This window comes from Panthera onca, chromosome D3 (genome assembly GCF_046562875.1).
Source record: "Panthera onca isolate mPanOnc1 chromosome D3, mPanOnc1 haplotype 2, whole genome shotgun sequence".
Lineage (NCBI taxonomy): Eukaryota > Metazoa > Chordata > Mammalia > Carnivora > Felidae > Panthera > Panthera onca.
The window spans coordinates 7,002,180-7,030,119 of record NC_138350.1 but is presented as its reverse complement, the minus strand read 5'-3'; the positions used below and the strand labels follow the sequence as shown (position 1 = coordinate 7,030,119).

The window sequence follows — 27,940 nt, the reverse complement described above, 5'->3', positions numbered from 1 at the left end:
ACACAAGAAAGAATTTGAGGCCAGTCAGCCTACTTCCCGGATCCATATACTGAGAAGCTTATATTCCGACTTGAAGCAAGAAAAGAGAGAACATAGAGGAGCCAGCTCATATTAGGTGTCTGCCTATCTATAGGGCCTAGATACAGGCCAAAGGAAGGCTTGCTACCACCCTCTGATTCATTTAAGATAAAACCTTGAATGGATTCATTGAAGAGCCCAAGAGGAACTTCTCAGCAATAATTCCACACCACTGAAGGCTGATAACATACCAAGTCAAGCCACCCACATGAAGACTTTTTTTTCCTCTTAGATGCTATATTGAGTCTTCCTTGTAAACCTCCAAAGATGTCTCTTGGCTGAACTATATTTGGCATTTTTAAAGCATTTTAATAATTTTTTAATGTTTATTTTTGAGAGAAAGATAGAATGAAAGTGCACCTGCATGTGAGTGGGGGAGGGGCAAAGAGACAGGGAGACAGAGGATCTGAAGTGGGCTCCACGCTGACAGCAGACAGCCTGATATGGGGCTCAAACTCATGAACCACGAGACCACGACCTGAGCCAAAGTAGGATGATTAACTGACCGAGCCACCCAGGCACCCCTGTATCAAACATTTTTAATAGCTGAAGGGATGCCCAGTTATATGAGACAGTATTTCTGAAAGGTTTCCACCCCTACCCTGACTCTATATTTAAAAAAAAAAAATTCATTAAGGTATAATTCACATACATACAATTCACCCACTTAATTAATTAACTAATTTAAAATTTTTAAAGTTTATTTATTTATTTTGAGAGAGACAGAGACAGTGTGAGCTGGGGAAGGACAGAGAGAGAAGGAGACAGAGAATCCCAGGAGACTGCCAGTGCACAGCCTGACACAGGGCTCAAACCCACGAACCGTGAGATCATGATCTGAGCTAAAACCAAGAGTCAGATGCTTAACTGACTAGGCCAGCCAGGCACCCCTATTTTATTTATTTATTTTTTAAAGTTTATTTGAGAGAGAGAGAGAGAGCAGAGGAGGGGCAGAGAGAGAGGGGACAGAGGATCTGAAGTGGGCTCTGCACTGACAGCAGAGCCCGATGCAGGGCTTGAAATTGCAAACATAAGATCATGACCTGAGCTGAAATTGGATGCTTAACCAACTAAGCCACACAAGCACCCCCAATTCACCCATTTAAAGTGTATAATTCAACTAATCCCAAAGATATATGCATCCCTATGTTTATTGCAGCATTATTTACAATAGCCAAGAAATGGAAGCAACCCAAGTGTTCATTGATAAACAAATGGATAAAGAAAATACACACACACACACACACACACACACACACACACACACGATATCACACAGCCATAAAAAAGGATGAGATCTTGCCACTTGCAACAAGGATGGACTTAGAGGGTATAGTGCTACGTGAAATAACTCAGAAAGACAGATACCATATGATTTCACTCATATGTGGAATCTAAAAAACAAAAAAAATGAATAAACAAACAAAAAGTCAAGTCATACTATAAATACAGAGAACAAACTGGTGGTTGCCAGAGGGAAGGGGGGGATGGGCAAAATAGTTGAAAGGGAGTGCAAGAAACAGCCTTCCAGTTAAGGAATGGCTAAGTCATGGGAATAAAAGGCACAGTGTAGAGAGTATAGTCAATGATATTGTAACAGTGACGTATGTTGACAGACGGTAACTACACTTGTGCTAAGCATAACATAACATACAGCGAATCACTATGTTGGATACCTGAAAACAATGTTAACAATGTGTGTCAAGTACACTCAAATTTTTAAAAATTATTGTAAAAAATAAAGTGTACAATTCAATGGCTTTTAGCATACTTACAAAGTTGTGCAACCATCACCACTATCTAATCACTGAACATTTTCATCACCCAAAAAGAAACCCTGGACCCTTTAGCCATCAACTCCTAGTTCACGATTTCCAAAACCCCTATCACCTCTCAGCCCCTGACAACCACTAATCTGCTTTCCTTCTCTATGAAAATACCTTTCTGGACATTTCATATTAAAGGAATCATAAAGTATGTGACTCTTTGTGTCTGGCTTCTTTCAGTTAGTATTGTGTTTTTAAGGTTCATCCACGTTGTAGCATGTATCAGTACCTCATTCCATTTTTGTGGCCAGGATAATATTCCATTGTTCATCTATTCCTCAGTTGGTGCACATTTGGATTGTTTCTACTTTTTGGCTATAATGAACAATGGTGCTGTGAACATCCATGTACATACCTCCACCGTCTCATGGCTAAAGCACTTCCATTGGCCAAGTCAGATGAACAGGGTATATACGTCAAGGGCATGGGTGAGTGGGAGGTGAGTGGCCATTCACTCTTGGGTTTGTCTTTTCAATTCTTGTTAATCTTAGCCTCTTGGGTGCTCATGGTTGTAGACTACAGAACCCAAAATGTGGATTCTTTAGCAGTTTTTGGTTTTTAACAACAAACTGTTGTTGAAACCTACTTGTCCCTTGCTACCAAAGCACTAAAATTCCCAATATGCTTCCCACCTGAAGCCCTCTGATAAAGACGCTGTTACCAGGAAGTGTGCTTTAAAAGTTCACCAGCCTCTAGTGGAGAAGAGGGTGGGGACAGGTGTGGAGTTGGTGAGAGAATCTAGAAGCTGCCCCTTATGACTCTCTTATTTAACCTTGTAGATACTGCAAGGCCATCCACGGTTGTGAATCCCTGCTCTGGTTATTCAGAGGGGGGAAAAATCACTCCTGGTCAAGTGTATTTTTTAAGAGCCCGTTTAGTACAAAATTAAAACAAGGAGGGGCTCATCATTTCATGCAATTGTGAAGTCCAAGGATATTCTACCTTCAGGTATGGCTTGATTTGGTCAGTGATGTCATCTTGACATTCTTTCTCCCTCCATTTCTCTGTCTCTTGTCTCTACTTCCCTCTGAATGGGCCGCTTGTAGCAAGAGGTTTACATTCTTCCAGCCTAGCAACCTCACTAAAAGTAAAATCTTTTCTCCAATAGTTGCAGCAAATTCCCAGAGCCGACTCTTCACTGGTCTCAAGTGTGTCAGATCATTCTTGATTCAATAGCTATGACTCTGATAGATGAGTCACGTGAGGGCAACTCCCAAAAAAAGGAAGAGCCGGGCTCTGTTACCAGAGATAGAGATTCAATGCAAACAAGAACAGCAGATGTCTCCTACAGTGAAGGTGGTTAAATTTTTTTTTAAGTTTATTTATTTGAGAGAGAGTGTGTACGTGCATGCACACACCAGTTGGGGAGGAGCAGAGAGAGAGAGGAGAGAGAGAAACCTACGCAGGCCCCACGCTGTCAGTACAAAGCCTGATATGGGGCCCGATCTCATGAACCGTGAGGCCATCATGACCTGAGCTGAAATCAGGAGTCAGCATTTTAATCGACTAAGCCACCCAGGCGCCCCAAGGGAAGGTGGTTAAATCTTAAAAGCTGGGTAAGCAAAACCAGAAGAGGAAAAAATAAGCCTGTACTTATTGTGTGGAGTATCTGTATCAGTGCAAACCTTCTCCCTGATTTCCTCCCAACAAATCATCTTTCATCAATCCAAGCTTCCATCATGGGCCAACTGAGGTCTTGAGGTATCAGCAGACTCCCCAGGTCTCCATGAAAATCTGAGGATGCTGTGAACATAATGCCTCCAGCCCCTTCTCATTTCAGAACTTCCAAACAAGAACTTTCCTGTGCAGAGTACAGGGAAGCTAAGCCAATTTTCTGTTTTTGGTATTAAATTTAGACCTTTCATCCTGACCATGAGATATTTCTGGATTCTGCATGAGTATTCAGAGAATGCCAGTTTTCAAGATGCTATCCCATCTGGGGCTCCTCTGCACACTGCCCGCTTTAGCTCATTCTTTCAAAACTGGGAAAAATGACCCAGACACAGGAACAAATTTGGAAGTGGGTTATTCTGCTATCCATTAATTGTCATTTAATGCCGTTGCCATCTAGGTTACTTGGAGAGGAAAGAAATTGAATTTAAACAGAAACCTGAATTGAGTTTTGCATATATCCTAAATTGTCTCAGCTCTGGCAATTTAATCTTGTGGGTATGTTTAGTAGCACAATGTGCTTTTCTAAAAGGTAAAAAGATAAATAATACGTGAAACATTCAACTGGATGGATGAGATTCCAGAGGTCTTGTTAAATGTGTGTCTGGTACTACATTTTTGTAAAATAGCTTTTTAATGGGTTTGGGGAGATTAATGGGCAATGTAGTGTGGAAGAGTCAAAATAATATGTAATTCCTATTAAGTCCTTGGGTACAAGTATGGATTGAAAAAATAGGATGCGTTTTTATCGGGCTCAAATAATAATCATGTCATCACTTACTAAGTGCTTACTGTATGTCAGGAACTCTGTTAAATGCTTCCCATATGTGTTGGAATTTATTGAAATATTAATTTCTGTGTGCACTCCTTCTGTTTCCCCTCCTCTGGAAACAATGTGCATTGCCTTGAGATTTGCAGGCTGAAATCAGAAGCTGTACTTCCTGCCTTTTGTAAAGGTCTTCAGTCTTTGGGAGAGATTATACTGGCCGTCCTCAAGAGGAAGTAGAGAGAGGAGTTCCTTCCAAAGTAAGGCAAGAGAAGAGAGATGCTAAGGAGAATGAGAAAGGATCACAAGTCGATCGTTCTGGGGCAGCTCCTAAGAAGGGAGAGATACCCTGTGGAAGCCACATCGTGAATCCAGTAGCTTCTGGTGTGGCCCAAACTCCTTGTCCCAGGCCTGACGTGGAAGCATCGAATGATGCTATTCAACCTGAAAGGACCAGGCAGTCAGGGATGATGGGTGGGTGATCAAGTAGTCACTGGGATGGGCCAGCGACAGAAGACTGCAAGTGACTCTCTGAAGCTTTGCCCCCACAGAAGAGCCCAAGGACTTGGCAACACCCAGGATGTGTGTGAGAAGGAGATGCCCAATAATGACAGGATAGGATCTCATATTTGGATTTCAGGTGATTATAAAATAATGTCCTTTTTGCAAATCTGAGCTGTGGAGTAAAATGGCTAATCTCTGTAACTGTCAGCTTCCTAGCAGAATAAAGAGGGCACAGTCTGGGCAATTGGGAGAGCTTGATAAAGGACCATTTATAAAGGTGTGGGCAGGGTTTAGGGAAACTAACAAAATACCAACAACAAAGGCAGCCGTTGCTGCCTTAAGTCTGACTCAGCAAGAGAAGGGAACAGGCACCAAAAGCCCAACAGAGTAAGTAGCTCTATGGAGAAGGTTGCCTAACAGAACCCATTAGATGCAGCCATTCTTGACCTCACTCTCCTTCCACCCTCTGATCTTCCATCTGGTCTCTCATTGACTAAACCCAAAAGAGTGCCAAAAGGGCAGGCAGCCCTGCTGAGGTCATCAGGTGCAGACTGGGCTCCCAGGACAAAGAGCCAGGAAGAAAATGGTAGTATGGGGATCTGGAGGGGCAGACTGAGCAAATTATAAATTGAATTCTATATTGAATTATACAATCCAAGTGATGGGCAGAAAGGCCTGGAGAGGTCAACCGTACCACCCCCATGTCTCCAAGCTCCCCTGGCCCTCTAGCTCCAGGCATGGCATGGAGTGAGGCCTAATTTCATTTCAGCACACTGCCCACATCCACATCGTCTCATTTGATCTTCACAACAAGGCTGCAAGGCAATATTGTTTTTTCTATTTTATAATTAAGGAAATTGAGACCTGGAGAGTTAGTAGAGGGCCCAAGGTGACAAACCTAGCAGCTGGCTGAGCCAAGATTCAGACACGGATAGCCCTGATCCCAAAGCCATTTTCACAACCTACTAAACTGGCTCAAAACCGGCTCAGCAGAGTCTGAAAGAAGGACCATAAATCAGGCCACTGAAGCAGGAGGCAAAGGGATTTTCTGTGTGGGAGGGCCAGTGTTAACATGCCGTCTGGCTTTCTCTGCCTACGAGGGCTTTGCCAAGGAAAGTCTTCTCTTATGCAGGTAGGGCTAATGGTTTAAAATCCAAGTGCTTACCCTGGAATCACAGAGGGGGAAGACAGAGAGAAAACACTTGGTCCATGATGGGAAAAAAAGTGTATTTTCTTTTCAAATGCCTTTCAAGTTCTTTTTTTCCCAGCTGAATGTTGGTGTATTTATAGAATTCAGGGGGAGTATTTAAGGGTAACCAGCAGTGGAGCTGCATTTGGGGCCATCAGGAAGCTTCAAATCACGCAGGAAAAGGTTGATGGGAGGGGACAAGTAAAGGCCAAGATCAGCAGGGCACAAACTGGCCTTCTCCTTCATGTTGCCAAGAACTTTTCTCCCTTCTGGGCTGATGACGTCAAATCCAAGTCTATAAGAGTGCTATAGATGGAGTGACAGAACCGAAATGATGGGCAAACGGATGAATGGTGAAACAAATTGTGGTATAAATATACAGCAGAACGTTATTCAACCATTAAAAAAAGAAGTAAGTACGGACACCTGCTACAGCATAGATGGACCTTGAAAACATTTTGTTGAGTCGAAGAAGCCAGACACAAAAGTCCACATACCGTATGATTCAATTTATGAGAAATATCTACAAGAGACAAATCCCTAAAGACAGAATGCAGACTGGTGACTGCCGGGGGCTCAGGGGAGGGGAGAATGTGGGGCACAGGCTTAACAAGTACAGGATTTCCTTCTGGGGTGATGGAAATCTTCTGGAGATAGAGGTGGTAGTTGCACAGTATTGTGAATGTTCTAGATGTCACCAAATCGTTCCCTTTAAGGAGGTTAATTTTATACAATGTGAATCTCACCTGAATGAAAAAGAAAGGATGGGCAGTCAGGGGCTTGGGAGGTCGGCCATCCACTGTAAGTCTTCCAGGCAGCCTTTGCGCCTGTCGGTTGAAGTCCCGGCACTTCATGGCGCAAGGCCTGATTTCATTCCAGGCTTGCCTTCTCTCTCTACTCCCCCGCCACAGTCCTCCTTCCGGTGGCTGGTGGCTCGCACACAACAAAGCTGTCCCAGCCTCAAGACCTTGGCACTACCGTTTGTCCCGCCCTGGCTGTTCTTCACCCGGATCTTCCCTGGCCTGACTCCGCCTCCTCGTTCAGGAGGAGGAAATGTAGTGGAATAGAAAATATCCCACAGAATAAGGTAAACATTTCTGTGTCAGAGATATTTTTGCTGTGTCACAAAGCATTTCAAATTTATTAGCTTAAAAACTATGCTTTTCCCCCACAAGTCTGCAGGGCAGCCAGGCTCAGCTGGGCAGTTATTCTGCTCCACATGGGATACGCTGGGCGGACTTGTGGCTGAATTCAGCTGGGGGCTCATCTGGGGCTACAACACCCAGAGGGGCTTCCTTCCTCCCTTCCTCTCCGAGGCCTCTGTGCCCGCTGCCCTTCTTCCTTCACGTGGACGCTGTCTCCTTGTGGTCTGTCATCATGCAAGGGCCTCACCTGCACGTCCTCGCAGTTATTGGGTGCTGAGCACTTAAAGCATTGTCTCATTTAATTCATTCAACACCTATTTGAGCACCTACTTTGTGACAGGCACTATTCTACCTTCTGGTGGAACAACAGTGAATACAGAGACGATGATCCTTGCCCTCACCAAGTTTACATTTCACTATGATTCTAGAGTAGTATTGAGGAGATTCGTTGATACTATTTTGACAGATACAGAAACTGAGAGTCAGAGAGGTCAGGCAATCTGCCCAAGGTCACACAGCTAATCATTTCACCCTGACCTGCCTCTGCTCCACTCTGCTGCAAACATTGGGTTTTACCCAGAGATCAGTCTGAGTGGTTACAGATCTCAATTCCTGCAATTGCTTCCCTGAAGGATCAAACTTGTCTTTCTGGGAATCAGACCCAGGCAGTGGGAAAAGGTGAGTTCCATGACCTCACAGTCCTTGCCGCCCCCCCCCCCCAACTTTGTGACGACGGCTCACACCTGGGGTGTTACAGATTTGAGCCACAGCTCTCAGTCACCCCCACTGTCTTATCAGCATGTGACATCCCCAAGTGGCTGGGGCCTGCAGGCCTGGCAAAGAATGCAGCCTGAACAAAAATAAACCTGCCACATTCCTTGGCAGCCCCCTGCCCCTTCCCGCTCTCCAGCCATCCATCCTCACAGCAGAGCCTGCCAGGGAAGGCCAAGAGAGGGAGAGCAGGGTGGAGGAAGCGAGTGCTGCTGCCGGCCAACCCCTGGAAAGAGAGGGAGAGGGGAAGAGAGGAAGAGAAAGAGAGAGAGAGAGAGAGATCACCTTATATGGGAACGTGCGCAGACAATGTGTGGCAATGCCTTAGAGTGCAGCAGAGGTCAGATACCAGACAGATGGAAGAAATTAAACATGGGACAGAGCGTGTTCCTGGGCCCTGAAAACAGCTCTTGTTTCACAGCGAGTTTGCACAAAGCCTGGCCCGTTTTCCTTTTTTGCCTAAGCCAAGCAAGATGTGCGTCCTAAACTGTACATGACTTTGACTCAGGCCCCCCGACTCTGGCTTGCCAGAGGTCTCAACCCTTTCAAGTCATTTCTTTGACGAACAAAACTCCTCTTTGCAAATAAAAAGGGAAAGACTGGGCCTCTTTCCCAAGAGTTTCCAGTATCTCTCCAAAGTACATAAATTAGTGGTTAATGAGTAAATATGCCTTCATTTCTCATTCTTTCATTCATTCACTCATTCATTCATTCATTCATTCAACAAACATAGAGGGCCAATTATGCCCCAGGCACTGAGCCAGTGGCTGGGAAGACTGTTGATAGTGAATGATGATGGTGATGATGATGATGGTGGTGATGATGATGGTTACCATTTGTTGATTTGTACTGATAAATATTTCAATTCATAATACTTTACTCAGCACCTTCCATGTTCTAGTCATTGGTGATACAGAACATTGATCTAGAATCATCGGGCCCCTGCCCTGTGGACTTTGCAGAGGGGGTGGGGGAAAGTGGAAATGGTAGGTATTGAAAACATGATGCCAGAGGACCCTCACAACAGCATTTTGAATTAGCTACCATTACCATCTCCATTTGACCCAGGATTTTTTAACCCCAGCACTATGGACATTTCAGGCTGGATCATTCCTTGGGGGGTGTGTGTGCGTGTGCATGTGCGCCTGGGGTGCTGCTCTTGCGTTGTAAGATATTCAGCAATGTCCCTGGCCTCTCACCACATGGTGTCAGTAGCAGTAACCCCCTCTCCCTCTAGTTCCTCCAATTGTGACAACCCAAACACATCTCTAGACACTCCCAAATGTCCCCGGGGCGGGGGGGGGGGGGGGAATAAAATTGCTCCAGTTGAGAATCACTGATTCAACAGATGAGGAAGTAGAGACTCAAAGTGGGTTAAGAAACTTTCTAACGGTCAGACCACTGGCAAGCAGGGCACACGCCCTAATGATTCTGGTTCCAGGGCCCATGGGCATCACTGTTACAATGTGAAACCCTATTTCCTTGCTAGCAGATAACTGTCCCACTGTGCTCAGTCGTTGGCTGGGAGCAGCCAGGGGGAAATACAGCCTTAGCGTGAATTTGGCAGAGCCAGAGGGCAGGACCCAGGGCTGTCAATCAACCATGTTCTTCACAGCAGACTCTCCTGAAGGACTTCTGAACGGTACACTCTGTAGCTGCCACATCATCAGAAAAGTGCTGCCCAGTGCTAATATTCACTTTAAGGCAAGGAGATCTAAAAGTTATTGGAGATATAGTGGGTTCCAAAGCCAGGTTGGCATCCTTTAAGCCAAAGGGTCCATTTTCCTTGGAATGCCTTGAGCTTCTTAGTGAACTTCAAAGTCATCTCCTACCTGGGTACCACCAGCAAGGAGGTAAGGAGTACTGCTTTGAGGGGCTACTTTGTAACTTGTGGATGTGGGCACTCCGTGAGCCTCGGTTTCCCATCTGCATAATGGAACCAACCTGCCTTATCCCATAGGGTTGATGTGAGAATTGAATGAATATTTATGGAGCTGCTTTCCAGGAGAGGATGAAGGTCCTCTTGCATGAACCTTCCACCTATCCTTTGGTTTTGTATGGATATCTCCCTGCTAACCACCTTCTCTCATTCTTCCAATGGAGATTCATCCGGGCACCTACACAAGGGACGACAAACTAGCATTCTGAGCGCTAAGTTTGACAGGTAGGCAAGTTGTGTTTGGTTCACAGAGTGCTAAACAAACCAACCAACAGAATGAACCAACGTTTGGAAATTGAGATATTTCAAGATGAGGACAATCAAAACCAATGCCTCTCGATTCTATTTATTCAGACTGTCTGGATTTCTGGGTTCCCTCAAAAATTTAGGAAACCTGGATATACCATGTGGCAGATTGGCTAGGACTGAGAAGAGGCTGCATGCCTCAGATGGGATGCGCACTGTCCAGTTTTCCACAGTCCCCACACCCCATCGTCTGTGATCCTGGAGCTCGTGCCAGTTGCTGATCATGTTTGCGCTGCCATTTTTCTTAGAATAATATTCCTTTTCTCATGTATTTATCAAAGGGGGGAGAGTAGACCAGGAGGTCTATGATCTTTCTTGCACCTGATCCCACTTCACTTCACTTAGATCACCACCTGGCACTTTCAGCATCCAAGTTTACCATGCCAGCCTTCTAGCCCTTCTGGAATTTCCTTCCTAAAATTATCCCTGCAATTACATAAGAATCCTCTACATTTTCGTTTCCTTTTAGCGCACAGAGCACTGTCATTCACTTCTAACAAGAACCCAAGAGGCACATATTATTTTGTCCATTTTAGAGAGGAGTTGAGTCCTGGAGAGATGAAGTGGTTTGCCCAGGGACACAGCTGGTTAGTGGCAGAGCAAAGTCCTACTGACCCCGAGGATTCTGATGCTTTTTCCATTACTCTAGGCTGCAAAGTGTATTAAACCTTTCAGTTGCAGAAGAAAGTTAACTGAAACTTCCTTAAGCAAAAAAATAAAATAAAATAAGAAAGAAAAAAGAAAAACAAAGGTAATTTATTAGCTCATATAACTGGACAATCCAAAGGAGCCATAGGCTTCAAGCACAACTGAATCTAGAAGATCAAATATTGTCCTCAGAACTCCAACAATTCTTCTCTCTTGGTTTCACTCCTTATTCCATTGGCTTTATTTTCAGGTAGCCCTCCACTCATGAAGCCAAGACTTCTACCAGCAGTTCGAGGTCTCATCCTAGCTTCAAATCCAATAGAAAGAGGGCTTCTTCTTCCAGATGGTGCCAACAGATGGAATTGAGTCTCACTGGTCCCGATTAGTGTAATCTAGTTATGAGTGCACCCGGGAGCCAATCACCCGCCAGAGGGATATGGTGTGCTGATTGGCCAGTCTTGGTCATGTGACCACCACCAAACAAAGGGGACCAGGTTCGCTACACCCCAGGAGCTGAGGGTTGATAGTGGAGGAGTGACTCCCCCAAAGTAAAATTGGGTGGTGTTATCAGAAGCGGGGATGAATGCCAGACAGGCATGTCTATTACACCTAGAATCTTCCCTGCCATGGACTCCTTCCCTCTGGCCTTGCAGTACCCATCAGTCTTCCCTCCTACCCTTACCTGCTCTGCCTTTGTTTCTGGGACATTCCCCTCCTCTCATTCCATCCTCATATGCTCTTTCCTACTAAAGTGGATTTCCAGACCCAGGCTACCCCTCCCCTATTCGACCACTGTGGGCTCCAATGAAATTGTGTCTCTGTACAGTGAGAATCTGAACCACACACACCAGCACTCAGCTCTATAGCTGTTGAATGAAAGAATGAGGAAACGATGTGCATGAAATCAACAATTAGAAAACAGGGCCTACATCAGAAGAAAATAAGAAGGGGCCTACATAAGAAGAAAATAAACAATAACATTAGCTACCTTGCCTGGATATGGGTGATTCTGGCTCTTCTCTATTCCTTTCAGTATTGTCTACAATTTTTTAAAAAAATGACAAATGGTAATAGTGAAAAAGGAAGTAATACAAGTCTGGTTTAAACAGCTGGACTATAGGGGTGCCTGAGTGGCTGAGTCAGTTGAGGGTCTGGCTCTTGATTTTGGCTCAGGTCATGATCTCACGGTTTATGAGTTCAGGCCCCGTGTTGGGCTCCACACTGGCAGCTCAGAGCCCGCGAAACACCAAGTTCTGTACTTTTTAAGCTAATATTTCTGGAGTCTACCCAACAATCTTTAAGATGGAGCTGATTAGGAAATGCTAAGCCAAATGGCATAACTTCTCTCTCCCTACCCCTCCCCTGCTCATGCACGCACTCTCTCTCTCAAAATAAATAAATAAACTTAAAATAAATAAGTAAATAAAAAATAAACAGCCAAACTATAAGCAGGATAAATGTAAGAGCCAAGTATTGATTCTCTTATATTCCCCTAACTGCCAACAGCAGGGTGTACTCAGTGTAAGAGCCAGCCCGACCTCCCTGAGAGCTAAATTTACAGCATCGGGATTTATAACAGACTGCTGATTTCCTTCCTAAAAGCCAGTCCTCCTTTCCTCTTTCAGACTCTCCAAACCCAATTGTGTGTGGTGTCCTCCTGCCATGTACTTTACTGAAGCAGACCCCAGCCCCAACCCCTGCTGTAAAGGGTGAATCCTATCTGGTCTAATTCAGGGTTTCTTAGCCTCAGCACTATTGACATTTTGGGGAGGATAATTCTACTGATTTGTTGGGTTGCTTCATAAGCCACCTTGGAATTTACTTGTTATATGAAGTAAAATCTTCCTTAATGTTTTAAGTGTTGAAGCTAATTTGAATTGTGCCTTTCTGTTACAGCATCTTAACCAACCCAAGGGTTTATTAAAGACATTGCAAAACATACAAATGAAACAGCCATCAAAAACAGGGATGCTCGGGGCTCTTCGGTGGCTCAGTTGGTCAAGTGTCCATCTCTGCTCAGGTCTTGATCTCAGGGTCATGAGTTCAAGCCCCACATTGAGCTCTGCATTAGGGGTGAAGCCTACTTAAGACAAAGTAAGCGAAAACGAAAACAAAAACAAAAAAAAACCCCAAAACAAGAAACACCCAGAGATTCAGTGGTTGGGGGTGGATATCAAAATCTGGAGCTGGGGACAGGTATATCATTTGATAGTCCCTTTTGAGTACCCCTGTCAATCTCCAGCTATTCCAGTTCCACATGGAATTGCTAATCACCGTGCTGAGACAGAGAGGGGCCAAATACCTTTTGCAAACAAGTAACAGTATTTGGACTAGAACTATGTCCCATCACATGAAAACTGCTGCGAAACACCAAGTTCTGTACTTTTTAAGCTAATATTTCTGGAGTCTACCCAACGACCTTTAAGATGGAGCTGATTAAGGAAATGCTAAGCCAAATGGCATAACCTCTAGAAGCCTCCATTTGCTCAACTGTACACTGGTGAGAACAAGATTAGAATCCTCTGACATTAAGGATCAGAAAATACTTCATGAACCATAAAGTAAAAAATGGATTATCCACACTAAGCAGATCAGACATATTGCAATGCATCTCCAGAATTGGAACAGTCTAAATTTAGGATGTGGTGTGACCAAAATTGTCAGTCAATTGTTTCTATGTGGCCTTGTTAAGTTTCTTATGCTTCTGAGTTCTGTTTCCTCATCTGTATCCTGTGGCAAGACCTTATTCTGGCTGCGCACTGAGGATAAAATAAGACTCTTTGAAAAAGAGAAACATACCACTATCTCTATTTCTTGTCTGGAGTCAGACAATAGCAACAGAGCAAACAAAATTAGACTAGGAGGCAGACTCCATAGTGAATGTTGGGGCATCGCTGCCCTCTGCTGGTCAGCAGTGGTGCTGCAGTGGTTACAGAGAGGAGAGGGACCCTGGAGAACGACCCCTGGGAAACTAAGGTGCCCAGTGGGGAAGGGACTCGCCAGAGGGCACAGAGTTAGCTTTAGATGCAGCATCTGGAATTCCTGACTCTTAGCTCCTTCTAGAGGGAGAAGAGTGAGAACCAGAAAATTCATCCATTATGGTTTCACTCTTGCTAGACTTCTAAGGAGCTTTTCTAGATAGTCTGTTTGGGATTTTTCTCTTATTCTTCCTTTGCCACCCAGACTTCCTGGACTTCCTTTACCTTTTTCAAGGTAGCCACCAGTGGTCTTGAGGCCAAGAATCCTCATTGGTTGCTGGGCACTTTATAGAAATGATCTGAATCCTTACAACTGCTTTGGAAGGTGGACTAGGAAACTAAAGCTCAGAGAAGTTAAGACATAGGCACAAGGTCCAACAGCCAGGAAGCACAGGAACTGGCATATGAACTCTCACCTGAGACCCCAAAGCCCATCTTCTATACCTGCCAAACAAAACAATCCAAAACAACATGGCAACTTGTGTTGAAGACATGATTAAAGGTAATGTATTTTTTGAAGATAGTATATATGCTGGCAAGACACATGATGAAATAATCAGAGAGGGGAATTTTTTGAGCATCTGCCATATACTGGTGACATTCACATACAATATCTGTTCAATCTCCTATTGATACATACATGATCTTGAATCCTGTCTACACACTGAGGCACAAATGAAGAAACTATGTTCAAAGAAGTTAAGAAATTTGCCTCATGTTACTTGGTGAAAGCTGGCATTCAGACCCAAATCCCTCTGCTTAATGTGAGTATATAAATAAATTACAAAACATAAACATAAAAACATAAACAGAGGACAGAACATGGTAGCCTGGGTCAGACTGGCCTCCCAGCCATGAAACCCCTCAGGTTCTCCTGTAAACCATTTCCTTCCTGGTGGCCTTGGGATGTGAAGTCCTCCTGATCTGGGTTCAAACTCCACATTTCTGAGCACTACTATGTCTCAGGCCTGGGCTGGGTATATTATTTAAGTTAATTCTTGTGAGAATACTGTGAAGTAGATAACAACTATTTTTCCTGATGTTGATAATCTGTTAACATTCTATGTGATATTGTCTTCACAGTCTTATTCTTCCCCATTTGCAGACCAGAAAACAGTTATGGACAAGTGAAAATAATTTGCCTCAGATCCTTTGCACTTCCCATTCCCTCTGCCTGCAATGCTCTTCTAAGACTTTCCAGTGGCTCGCTCCCTCAACCTCTTTAGGTCTTCATTTAAAAGTCATCTTCACAGGGCTTTTCTGACCACCTTATTTAAAAGACCAACCCCCCCCCCCCCCACCTTCATATATCTCAATGACAAAAAGACAATCTGATGCAAATGTGGGCAAAGGACTTAAAGAGACATCTCTCTTAGAAGATACACAAAAGGCCCATGAGCACGCAAAGAAATGCTCACCTAATGACTTGCATCAGGGAAATGCAAATCAGAACCTCACCAGTTATTACCACTAGGATGGCTATTATTTACTAAATAGAAAATAGTCAGTGTTTGTGAGGATGTGGAGAAACTGGAAACCCTGTAAACTGCGGGTAGGCACATAAAATGGTACATCCATTGTGGAAAACAGTTTGGCGATTCCACTCTTAGGTAGTTACCTGAAAGAATTGAAAACTGGAACTCAAATACTTGTACCAGAAAGTTCATGGTGACATTATTCACAGTAGCCAAAGGTGGAAACAACCCAAATGTCCATCAGCTGATGAATGGATATATCAGATGTGATATCTCCATACAACAGAATATTATTCAGGAATGGACTGATCCATGCTAAAACATGAGTTAACCTTGAAAACATGATGCAGAGTGAAAAGAGGCCAGTCACGAAAGACCACACAGTATATGATTCCATTTACATGACAGGCCCAGAATAGGTAAATCCACAAAGAAAGAAACTTAGTGGTTACAAGGGGCTGGTAAATCCATAGAGACAGAAAGCAGATTTGTGGTTGCCAGGCTGGGGGTGGGGGGTGAGGGGGAGAGATTGCTAATGGGTGTGGGGTCTCCTTTCTGGTGATGAAAATGTTTGGGAACTAGATGGAGGTGGATTTGCACAGCATTGTGAACGTACTAAATACCACTGAATTGTTCACTTTAAAATGGTTAATTTTATGTTATGTGAATTTCACCTCGATTTAACCAACAAATTCAATCCCAAGCAACCTTATTTTCCTACCCTGCTTGGTTTTTCTCCATCAGGCATATGGCCCTGTCACACACTATATATCTGACTGACTTATCAATTGTCCATCCAGTTTCTTTAAAATGTAAGTTCCAAGAGGATGGGTATTTGGGTCTCTTCTATTAACTCACATATCCCTAAAGAGTCTCTGGCACTCAGGGAATATTTGTTGTGTAAATGAATTAGGAAGAACACAGTGAAGAAGAGTCCTGTCCCCCAAGCTCCACCCCATCTCCTCTTCTAATGGGCTCTTGATCCTCAAATGTGTTAACAATAACCCTCAGTCTGGCCTCATTTCTTCTTCCCTTTCCTGAGGAGCTGAATTCACAGGATCTCACTTGGCTGAGCTCTTTATACCTTCTGTCTGAGAGTTTGAAAGAAGAGGGACACGGGCCACCTGGGTGGCTCAGTCGGTTAAGGGTCTGACTTTGGCTCAAGTCATGATCTCACAGCTCATGAGTTCGAGCCCCACGTCGGGCTCTGTGCTGACATCTCAGAGCCTGGAGCCTGCTTTGGATTCTGTGTCTCCTTCTCTCTCTGCCCCTGCCCAGCTCATGCTCTGTCTCTCTCTGTCTCTCAAAAAATGAACAAATGTTAAAAAAAAAATTTCTTAATTAAAAAAAAAAAAGAAAGAAGAGGGACAGGAGAAGAGACCATGAATCCATCACAATGTAGAGAAACACTGTCTGCTCCTCTGCTTTGTGGCTTCCCACAGCAATTTATGGGAACCCCAGACCGCAGCTATGAAGCCATCCTGTCCCCCAGCCAGGAAGACATCATCCCCAGCTGCTGCACAGGTGGCTCTTCAGGGGGTAACATTTACAGGAACAGGTCAATAGCCATTAACGGAACAACTACTCTGACACAACCCCGTACCAGGCACTCAGCCAAATTACAAATAGAAGATATCATTCATTCATTCATTCATGTGGTTAACAAACATTCTTTGAGCACCTACTCTGTGCCTTATACTCTGGTCTTTGATTTCACAATTTACAGTTGAATTTACAGTTTAGATGCCAACACTGTATTGACCAGGGTTTCTTGGCTCAGCACTATTGACATTTTGGGCCAGATAACTCTTTGACCTGGGGATTGATCTAGGTATTGTAGGATGTTTAGCAGGATTCCCAGACCCTTGCACATAGTAAGTGCTCAGTAAACATTTGTTATCTGAATCAATGAACAAATGAAAGGGGAAAGGATGATGAGAAAGGCCTGGAGAAGCATAGGCTGCTACTCTGGGGTTTGATGTTCAGAGGATGTGTATTATCTTCTTTCATTATCCATCCATCCAATGATCCATCCACTCATTCACCAAGCATTCCCAGACATCTGGGTTGTGCCTGGAACCTAGGAGACTAGTTTCAAGAACACATAGTTGACCATGAGACATGAAATGTGTTCAGGAATAACTGTAACCCTGGATATAAAGTGATAAGCCGTGGCATGAAGGCACACATAGATGGCGTACTGGTCAAGACAAGGACAATGGTTTACTCTATGCCCAGGTTCAGTAACCTAAGATTCAAATATTTAATTATAGCAGAAATTAATAGATTTTTATGCCATGCCTAACTCCTCCCTCTAACTCAACCTGAAATCAGCAGGCCTTCATAGGCCTAACCATGGCTGATTGGAAGAGGATGGGCATCTGCCCAGGTGAACCAGACCATTGGCCAATTGTTCTTGTCTTCTCAGAGCCTATATCTTCTTCTTGTTACTATTATGAATAATATGTCATTATTAATTAACAGCTGTAATTCAATGAACATTCTTATGTACCAGGCATGGTGCTTTTAATGAGTAATCTCATTTAATTCCCTTAAAGAAAATCAGTCAGTCAGAGACTTTTCATCATGTATGGCAACCCTAGGGACATTTGGGATTTAAGTAAATGCATTTTGGGGAAAGAAGTATGATTATTCAGCTTTCACTTAATCAGAGAAACTAAGTGGTAGGTGGCATTGTAAAGGAAGGCAAGGCACTGGGCAGGCAGATGCTAAGTGGGAGACTGTTCCAGGCATAAGGGAAATGGGGGTGGGTATGAAAAAAAAAAATCAAGAAAGAGCAATAGAGCCAAGGGAAATTCGGTTTGACTGGATAAAATGGACAGTAAGAATTCTGAAAAAAGCAATGAAATCATCAGGGAGAAGTACAGAGATCTCCCCACCCTCTTTTGGCAGATGAGCAGAACTAAGGTTCTCTCCCCTTCTTCCTGGGGCCTCCAGAGACTCTGAGTTCAGCCTTGGACCTGCTCCTAGGCTGTAGCCCTCACTTCTGTTTGCTGTGCCTATTCTATCCCATGTCATCATCTCTTCATTCTGGTGACTGGCCCCGGGCCCTCCCCATTCCATTGACTTTTCCATGTAATTTGGTGCTCTTGAGCTGGAATAAGACCACCCTGATGAATGCCACATCACTGGCTCAACCAAAAGGGTCAAAGCAAGTCAACATCTTTCACATGAGGTACTGTCAGTTTGACAGGGCCAAGAGCATGAGGCTGTGTTTTGGTTAAGCTTTATTGTGAGGAATAAATACTCGGTCACACTATGTCATTGTGGCATATAATGCATAGTATATATTTTGTCTCTTCTCCCAGTTCCTGAAATAGGGCTCCTAAAACCCTTGTAATTTTCTGAGTGAGAGGGATGCTAAAACTATCTTTTATTTTAACATTTGTTCTTTGACCTTGGATCCTGACACAGGTTCTCACTTTCGTCCTAGTGAGGCAACTTTTGGTGGGCTCTTGGATAGATTCAGGATGGGGGATGGTCACCAGGAAGACCAAGCCATGCCTAAAAGCTTAGAACTTTTAACCCCACCCCGCATCCTCTGGGGACAGGAGCAGCTAGAGATTAAGTTAATAACTGATCATGCCTACATAATGAAGCTTCCATAAAAATCCCTAAAATACATGGGGCGCCTGGGTGGCTCAGTCGGTTGAGCGGCCGACTTCGGCTCAGGTCATGATCTCACGGTCCGTGAGTTCAAGCCTCGCGTCGGGCTCTGTGCTGACAGCTCGGAGCCTGGAGCCTGTTTCAGATTCTGTGTCTCCCTCTCTCTGACCCTCCCCCGTTCATGCTCTGTCTCTCTCTGTCTCAAAAATAAATAAACGTTAAAAAAAATTTTAAAATAAAAAAAAAATCCCTAAAGTACAGAGTTTGGAAGGCTTCCAGGTTGGTGAACACCTCCACATGCCAAGACAGCGGTGCACCATGACTCCACGGAGACAGAAGCTCCTGCACTCAGAACCCTTCCAGTCAGATGTACCTCTTCATCTGGATGTTCATCTGTATCCTTTATTATATCCTTTGTAATAAACTAGTAAACATGTTTTCCTGAGTTCTATGAGCCACTATAGCAAATTACCAAACCTGAGGAAGGGGTTGTGGGAACCCCCAATTTGCAGCCAAGTCAGTCATCTGGGGACCCACTACTTCTGGTTGCCATCTGAAGTAGGGGACAATCTTAGGGGACTGAGCCCTTCATCTGTGGGGTCTACACTAACTCCAGGTAGTTAGTGTCAAATTGAATTGTAGGACACTTAGTTGGTGTCCAGACATAATTGGAGAACTGGTTAGTGTGGGAACCCCACACATTTGGTGTCAGAAGTGCTGTGAGAGTAGAGACAGAGGTTTTTCCTTTTATTTACACAGGGCTTACTATGCACATGCTCAGACACAAATATGGAAGATGGGATTTCATGAAAGAAAGAAAAAAAAAACAACCCAAGAGAAGTTGTAACTGGGTCAGGCTTCCTGGGAGTCCAGAACTAGGGAGGAATTCTCTATTCTGGATCACTCTAGGGACCATGGCGCTGGTGGGTCTTTACACCACAGCCCCGCCCTCAGCTCCCCTCTGCCTCCCCTCTGGCTCTCTGCTCCTGCTTTTTGTTTCTTGTCCTAAATTCGCACCTTTTCAGCAAAACTTTATTCTCCTTTCCTCCTCCATTCTCTGAACCTGAATGCCTTGCTGCAATTAAACAAATGGTTTTTACCTCCAAGTTAATGACAGAGATGGTGACTCATTAATACAAGAAAGGTATTTCCCCTTCCAAGGGTGATGTATTCAGTTTTTTTTTTTTTTAATATTTTATTTTTTAGTAATCTCTACACCCAATGTGGGGCTCGAACTCACATCTCCAACAGCAAGATTTGCATGCTCCACAAACTGAGCCAGCCAGGTACCCCTGTATTCAGCTTTTGAGTTAAAAAAGAGAAGCTGTCAATCACATGTGGCTATCTTGGTAAGTAAAAAAAAAATTAAAAATAAGTAAATGAATAAATAAACTTGGTTCCTCAAAATATTAAATAGAATTATGATATGATTCATCAATTACACTTCTGGCCATATACCCCAAAGAGTTGAAAACAGCGATGTGAACAGAAATTTGTGCAACCATGTTTTGTAGCTGTATTATTCACAATATGCCACAAAAGGTGGAAACAAGCCAACTGTCCATCGATGAATAAATGGATAAACAAAATATGTTCTAGTCACATAATAAAATATTGTCTAGCTTTAAAGAGGAAGGAAATCCTGGGGCACCTTGGTGACTCAGTCAGTTGAGCATCTGACTCTTGATTTAGGCTCAGATCATGATCCTAGAGTCATGGGATCGAGCTCTGCATTGGGCTCCATGCTGAGCATGAAGTCTGCTTTAAGAGTCTCCCTCTCTCTTCTCTCTCTCTCTCCCCACTCACTCTCTCTCTCAAATTAAAAAAAAAAAAATGTTTTTAGAAAAGGAAGGAAATCCTGACACATGCTACAATATGGATGAACCTGGGAGACATTATGCCAAATGAAATAAGCAGACACAAAAGGACAAATATTGTAGGACTCCAATTATATGAGGGACCTGGAATAGTCAAGTTCATAGAGACAGAAAGTGGTTTCCAGTGGCTGGGAGAAGAGATGGGGAGTTAGTGTTTAATGGAGACAGAGTTTCAGCTTGAGGTGATGAAAGAGTTCAGAGATGGATGTTGGTGATGGTTGCCATGTGAATGTACTTAATACCATTGAACTGTATACTGAAAAGTGGTTAGAATGGTGGGGCACTCGGGGGGCTCAGTCAGTTGAGCAGCTGGCTCTTGATTTTGGCTCAGGTCATGATCTCACAGTTTGTGATTGAGTCCCACACTATCAGCACGGAACCTGCTTGGGATTTTCTCTCTCTCTGTCTCTCTCTGCCCCTCCCTTGCTTGCATGATCTCTCTCTCTCAACTAAACATTTTTAAAAAATGGTTAAAATGGTAAAAAATTGTTATGTTTATTTTACCACCATCTCAAAAATGTTTTTGGGTTTTGGAAAGTTAGAGGTAGTCAATCCATCTCTCATTTGAATGAGAGCATTTCTTGTGTTAGTTGGATTAAAAGAGAAGCTGGCAGAACTGTCACAGGGAATGAGAAAAGGGAAGGAAACTGAGCCTTCAGTGTACCTGAGTCACATCCAATAGCATATTCCATGATCCCTCTATTACCAGGAGATGCCAGGGCAAGGGCACCAAGGAAAAGATGACAGAATAGATGGCCTGCCAGGATGATGGACCTAAGACACATCCCAGCACCCAGGAAAGTTGCCTCCTGGAATTTAGGTCCTTGCTTGTCTCTGTACTTCAGGGAAGCTATTCACTATGAAAGCACATAAGTTGTATCTCTACCTGTTTTGGGTTTCAGAGATGTCATCTGCCAGCCTCCCAGTGAACTTTGTAAGCAATGCTTCTTAAATCGGAATGCTTTGGGTATGAGTAACAAAAAAAGTCCAGTTAAACTGACTTAAATAATGTATATTTAAAAAGAAGTCCCAGGTAGAGTGGATTCAGAATTAGTTAACCCTTGGGGCACCTGGGTGGCTCAGTCGATTAAGTGTCTGACTTTGGCTCAGTTCATGGTTTCGCCGTTTGTGAGTTCAAGCCTCACATAGGACTCTGTGCTGACGATGCAGAGCCTGTTTGGGATGATCTCTCTCTCCCTCTCTCTCTGCCTCTCCCTCACTCATGCTTTCTCTCTCTCAAAACAAATAAATTTTAAGAAAAAGTTAATCCAGTGGCTTCAACCAAGTTCTTTCCGTTGTTTTGCTCTGCCATCCTGAGCATGTCACATTTGAAAGACCATTTCTTCTCATATCTCTTTCTTAAGAATGACCTCCTTCTTCAGAAGATTCCTAAAAGGGATGCCTGGGTGGCTCAGTTGGTTAAGTGTCAACTCTTGATTTCAGCTCAGGTTGTGATCTCACAGTTCGTGAGTTTGAGCCCTGTGTCAGGCTCCACACTGTCAGTACACAGCCTACATGAGATTCTCTCTCTCTGCTTCTCCTTTGCTCATTCTCTCTCTCTCTCTCAAAATAAATAAATATTAAAAAAAAAAAAGATCCCAACTTTCCCTCATGTTTCAGTGTCCATAATGGGCTTTCGTACCCATTCCTGAAGCAGTCACCTACAGATAGAATGGGATTAACACGATACCCCTGAGTTGGGGATGGAGTTCTCTTTCCTGAGGGTTTGAAACCTGAACAAAACTGGGAACACTGTTAACAAAGAAAAAAAGAATAGAGTTTGAGTGGACAATCAAGTGTCTGCTAACCCCCCCAGATAATGATAAGCTCTGGAGATTAATTGAATCTTGGAAAGAGTTATTTTGGGCTTGCCTCTGTATTAACTAAGTGGATGAAGAGTCTGATTTCTGATACTCTGGGCCAAAGATGGCTCACCTCCAGGTTTCACTCCAGCCTGTGAGAAGGGGAAAGAGAAGAGTGGAGGGCATGCTCTTTTCTTTTTTAGCACACAGAGTCCTTTCTATTTCCTGCCCCAAGTATAACCTGGCTCCCCAATGAGAGACCTCAAAGCCCTCCCCAGAGGGTGCTAATCTTTTTCCCACTCTCCTGGTGTCCTCCATACTCTCTGCCTCTAGTCCCAGATCCATGAGCCCCCGTCTTGAGTAAACTCAGAGGCTCACAGCATCTGGCTGAACCACCTTCTACGCCTTTGCATTGCTGATGTCTACCAATCAACCAGTCAATTCATTAATCAACCCTTATTCTTAGCAGACTTTGGCATCTAGCTCATCCTTCCCCCCCGACCCCAGTTCCTACCACCATATTGATGACTTTAATGATTGTAAGATGACCCAAGACATGGTCAACCTCCTGGTCCTGGTCCCTTGGCTCTTGTCCCTGCTCATTCCAATTATTTTCACCTTCACTCTATTTTAGCTACCACAACCTTTGACCATGTCCTGGACGCCAGTTTCTCCTGGAACTAGTCTTACATTTCTCTGGCCACTGGTTGTATCCTCTGGGTTTTTTTTTTTTTTTTTTTTCAGTTGTTTCAGGCTTAGCAGTTCTTTGAACTCCAGAATCCTTTGACTATTCTACTTTTTCCCTCTCAGGACCCTCCTTCCTTCACAGTCCAGCATATATTCCCTGGTCCTCATTTTAGCCACTTTCTTGCCAGTGCTGGAGTAGTAGACATTGTGGACTACTGCCCAACATCCACCCCAATCCAGATGATTGATCCAAGCTGGTCATGGTCATTTCCTCTTGCTTTCCAGGGGAGGATCAGGAGTGTGACTCGCTTCTAGCACTAGAGGGTAGAGTGAAGTGAGGAGAAAGGGGCTCCAGGAAAGATTTTCCCATCAGAGAGACAGAAGAATTGATTTTCTTTCTGAGGATGAAACAACAAGGGCAGCAGTGCAGAGAGATGGAAAGAACCTGGATCCCTGATGATGTTTTCAAGCCCCAAATCAACCCCTTCTATATTTTGCCTTCCCTATGGGTAGCCTCTATATGAGATAATACTTTCTTTTCTATTTCAGCCAGTCTGTGTCTGGTATTCTGTTACCTTCAGACAAAAGCACCCTAACTAACATAATTCTAGACTTCCAGCAAAAGCTCAGCCCTGGATCAATGTAAATTTCCTTCTATTCTATTTTCATATTTGTTCTGCTAAGACTGATAGAGCAGTGGGTCCTCTAAAACCTCAGACATCTCTACCATCCACCGTTAAAAGGAAATTCCCAGTTCTCCCCATCCAACCCCAGCCTCTGTGATTAGGGTTGCAGAAGACCTAGTCATTACCTGAAGTGGCCAGATGTCTTGGTCAGGAAATCAATTTTTGAAGTTCCCAAGGAAAGTGTGTGTTACGGGTTTGGATGGAGTGGAGGGAAGGGAAGATCCTGGGATTAAAGGAAATCCAGCATTCGTGAGAAGGATAGAGCAATTTTACCCAAATAAATGGAGTGAACCAATCATTCCCAGTGCCCGGGCTGAGTTGGAGACAAAGAAAAGCTTTCTGCTCTGTGTCATGGGGATGGCAAGGGACAGGAGCCCCAGGGAAGGGTAACTGAGGGGGGTAGAGGGGCAGAAATGTAGCTCCACTCACACTGTTTCAGGAACAAATGTAAAAGACCAAAATAGACATACTAGATGCCAATGCTTACAAATTCTAAAACTATCTGAACTACTTGGCAAGGCCTGATGGGTCCCTTGGTGTGGAGGTGGGAGGCAGATCCTGTAGGTGGGAAGGCCCGGGCCCCTGTTATAATCTCAGTCACGTAGACTGCTGCAATAACCAATTCATGGTTTTTAGTTCTCACTGCCACCCTGGAATTCCGGTTTTCCCAGTTGGCTCTCTTCTCCTGTTCACCATAGCAACTGTTTTGAATCTTCTTCACTCGCATCAAACCTCCCACCCCTCTGCCTTCTCCTTCTCTCTCCTCAGATACATCTGCCTCTTATTTCCCACAGAAAATGGATGCCATCTGACTAGGTCCTGCCCTCACCATCCTCAGTTACCCACAACTGTACTCACCTTTTCCTCTATCCCACAGACAGCAGTACTGTCCAATAGAACTTTCTACAATGGTGTAAATGTTCTGTATCTTCACTGTCCAATATAGTATGAGCCACATGTAGCTACTGAGCACTTGAAATATGGTGAGTACAAATGAAGAACTGAATTTTAAATTTCATTTAATTTTTTTTTTAATTTTTTAATGTTTTTGTTGTTGTTGTTGTTGTTTGAGACAAAGAGAGACAGCACGAGCAGGGGAGGGGCGGGTGGGGTGGGAGACACAGAATCTGAAGCAGGCTCCAGGCTCTAAGCTGTGAGCACAGAGCCTCACACAGGGAGGGAGGGAGAGAGAGAGAGAGAGCGAGCACACATGTATGAGTAGGGGAGTGGCAGAGAAAGAGGGGGACAGAGGATCTGAAGTGGGCTTTGTGCTGACAGCAGACAGCCCCATGTGGGGCTTGAACTCACAAACCGAATCATGAGATCATGACCTGAGCAGAAGTCAGACACTTAACTGACTGAGCCATCCAGGCACCCCCCAATTATTTTAAATGTAAATGACCATATATGGTTAGTTTCTACCTTTTTAGGCAGCACTGGTTTAATGTAACTCAAAGAAAAACTGTTTTGAATACCAGGGCACTGGGATCTCTCCTAACTCTGTGACATCCCTAAGCAGTAGACTCTTGATCAACTTGTTACAAAAATTCTGAATTAGATAATGAGAGGGAAGGAAGAGAGGGCCAGAAAGGCATGTTCATGAGAAATTGCCATGGAGAAATACAGAGGAAAAAAGCATCATTTGACATGCTTTTTTTAAAATATTTTTTTTAATGTTTATTCATTTTTTGAGAGACAGCGAGTGGGGGAGGGCAGAAAGAGAAGGAAACAGAATCTGAAGCAGGCTCCAGGCTCTGCACAGTCAGCCCAGAACCTGCAGCGGGGCTCGAACCCATGAACTGTGAGATCATGACCTGAGCCAAAGTTGGATGCTTAACTGACTGAGCCACCCAGGCGCCCCAATATGCTTTGTTTTTTTTAGTGGCTCCAGTTGCCAAGAAAGAAACCACAGTGAATCCTGGCTCAAACATTGTATTCCTGAAGGAGAATAAGAGGCTCCCTTCATAGTATCTTTACTGCAAATCCACACTGGTATTGACACCAACACAGAGTCTGATGGGAGGAGGACCTAAACACCAGCCAGGTGACAGTGTGGTGTCAGTTATTTCAAAAGGAATCCAGTTATCTTTGTTTGGATTCTCTACTGAAATGCAAAATGTACACAACACAAGCAGAACAGTAAGTGACTTGCATGTCCCTTTGTGTAGCTGATTTTGCTCATTAAAATTTTTTCTAATGTTTATTTATTTTGCAGGGGGGGGGGGCACAGAGAGAGAGGGAGACACAGAATTGGAAGCAGGCTCCAGGGTCCAAGCAAGCTGTCAGCACAGAGCCAGACACGGGGCTTGAACTCATGGACCTCGAGATCATGACCTGAGCCAAAGTCGGACACTTAACTGACTGAGCCACCCAGGCGCCCCTGAGTTTTGCTCATTTTTTATCATTCTATCACATTTCAAACAGTTACACATCTTTTGAAATATAAAAAGTTAGAATACCACATCCTCCTACCTCCACCGACCTCCTCTAAATGGCTAGCCAATGGCTCTGAGATCGTATTTTGGGTAATTTTTCTCCTTTGGTTTTAAACGCGTTTGTCATATGCTAAGTACTCACCTATCTTTGTGTTCAATACTTGACTCTATCCTGTTTCATTAATTTATCTGTCAGTTTCCTCACTAGTGCCCTTGCTTTATATTGTTCTTGCTACCTCCTGTGGCCACAGGCTTATTGGTGAACAGCTCTTCCATTGGTTTCTGGGTATACACACCCTTCTGGTTTTCCTCTCCTTCCCTGATGCTTGTTCGTCCCCTTGGTATTGGATCCTTTAGGGATCCATCCTCAGCCCCCCTTCATGTCACTATACCTTCTCCCTGGGCAGATTCCCTGCCTCCATTCTTGCCCCTTCTATCTGCGTTCCACTGTGCAGCCAGAGTGATTTTCACTAAAGTGTAAGTGAGGTGTTACGACTCTGCTTACAAATCCACCTATTGCTGTCAGGATAGATACATTCCTGACTCCTTAACAACAGCCTTAACAACAGGATACATTCCTGACTCCTTAACAATAGGAGGTTGGAATAGACTGAGTTTCCCCCAAAGTGGACCCTGAGACAAGGATTCAGGTGCAAGTAGTTTATTTGGGAGGTGAAGTTAGGAAGGGCACTGGGGAAATGGGACAGGGAGGGAAGGCAGTCAATATAAGAAGCATTCAAGAACAGGTCGTGCTGTAGGCATCTGGGGCTCAATCCCACTAGGGACCTCTGGGAAACTGCACAGACTGCATCGTCCCACCTGAGAGCAATAGTTAACCTGAGTCTCCCAGCCTAGGAGCCTGTATTCCCTGAGAGCTACACTTCTTTCTCCCTCTCCTTCCCTTTCTTTCCTCCCAGCCTTTCCTCCCTCCTCCCACTCTGCTCCCTTCCTTCCCCTTCTCCCCTCCTCCCCACCTTCCCCAATGGGTCCCTGACACCATGTTTGTTCTGTGACCCCGCCCACAACCTTAAGCTGATTGGACTAGAGATAAATAGCTAGACCAATCAAATTCACTCCTCTGGGACTCCAGAATTAAGCCGTAGGTCTGGGCTTTGACAGGAACTGTGGCCAACCTACTGTGGCTGCCATGATGACCTTGTTTGGTGACATGCCCTTGGAGCAGTAGAGAAGTCCAGTGCTTAGAGAGATACGCAATGGGTACACAGAGAAGCAGGCAGAAGGAGGACCACACAGCTTCAGACAAACTGCAAGTGCAACCTCAGAGCAGGACATTTTAGTTTCCATGTCTATTAGTAAGTTCTTACCACGTTGGGCCACGTTTCCTGCACTTGTTAAGATGATAGTGTTTCCTCAAAAAACTACCTTTTCTGCTGAAGGAAGTCACTTGATTTTCTGACTTGTAACCAGAACACACACACACACACACACACACACACACACACACGCCCTTGACTAAGAGAAATTCACCCAAGCCCCATTCCATTCAAGACTTAACTTCCTACTTCACAA

At 44.1% G+C, this 27,940-nt stretch overlaps 1 protein-coding gene across 2 annotated transcripts in view; it reads right to left on the bottom strand.

The window, feature by feature from the left end:
- The window catches only part of IFT81 (intraflagellar transport 81), a 191,455-nt gene that overhangs the window by 87,668 nt on the left and 75,847 nt on the right, over positions 1 to 27,940 (bottom strand). The window contains exon 1 of one of the 2 annotated variants that reach the window (XM_081790669.1): positions 6,781 to 6,802. The exons of the other annotated variant lie outside the window; for it this stretch is intronic. The gene's annotated coding sequence lies outside the window, so the exon portion shown is untranslated. Of the gene's footprint in view, positions 1 to 6,780; positions 6,803 to 27,940 lie in introns of those variants that run through there. 2 annotated transcript variants of the gene reach the window in all.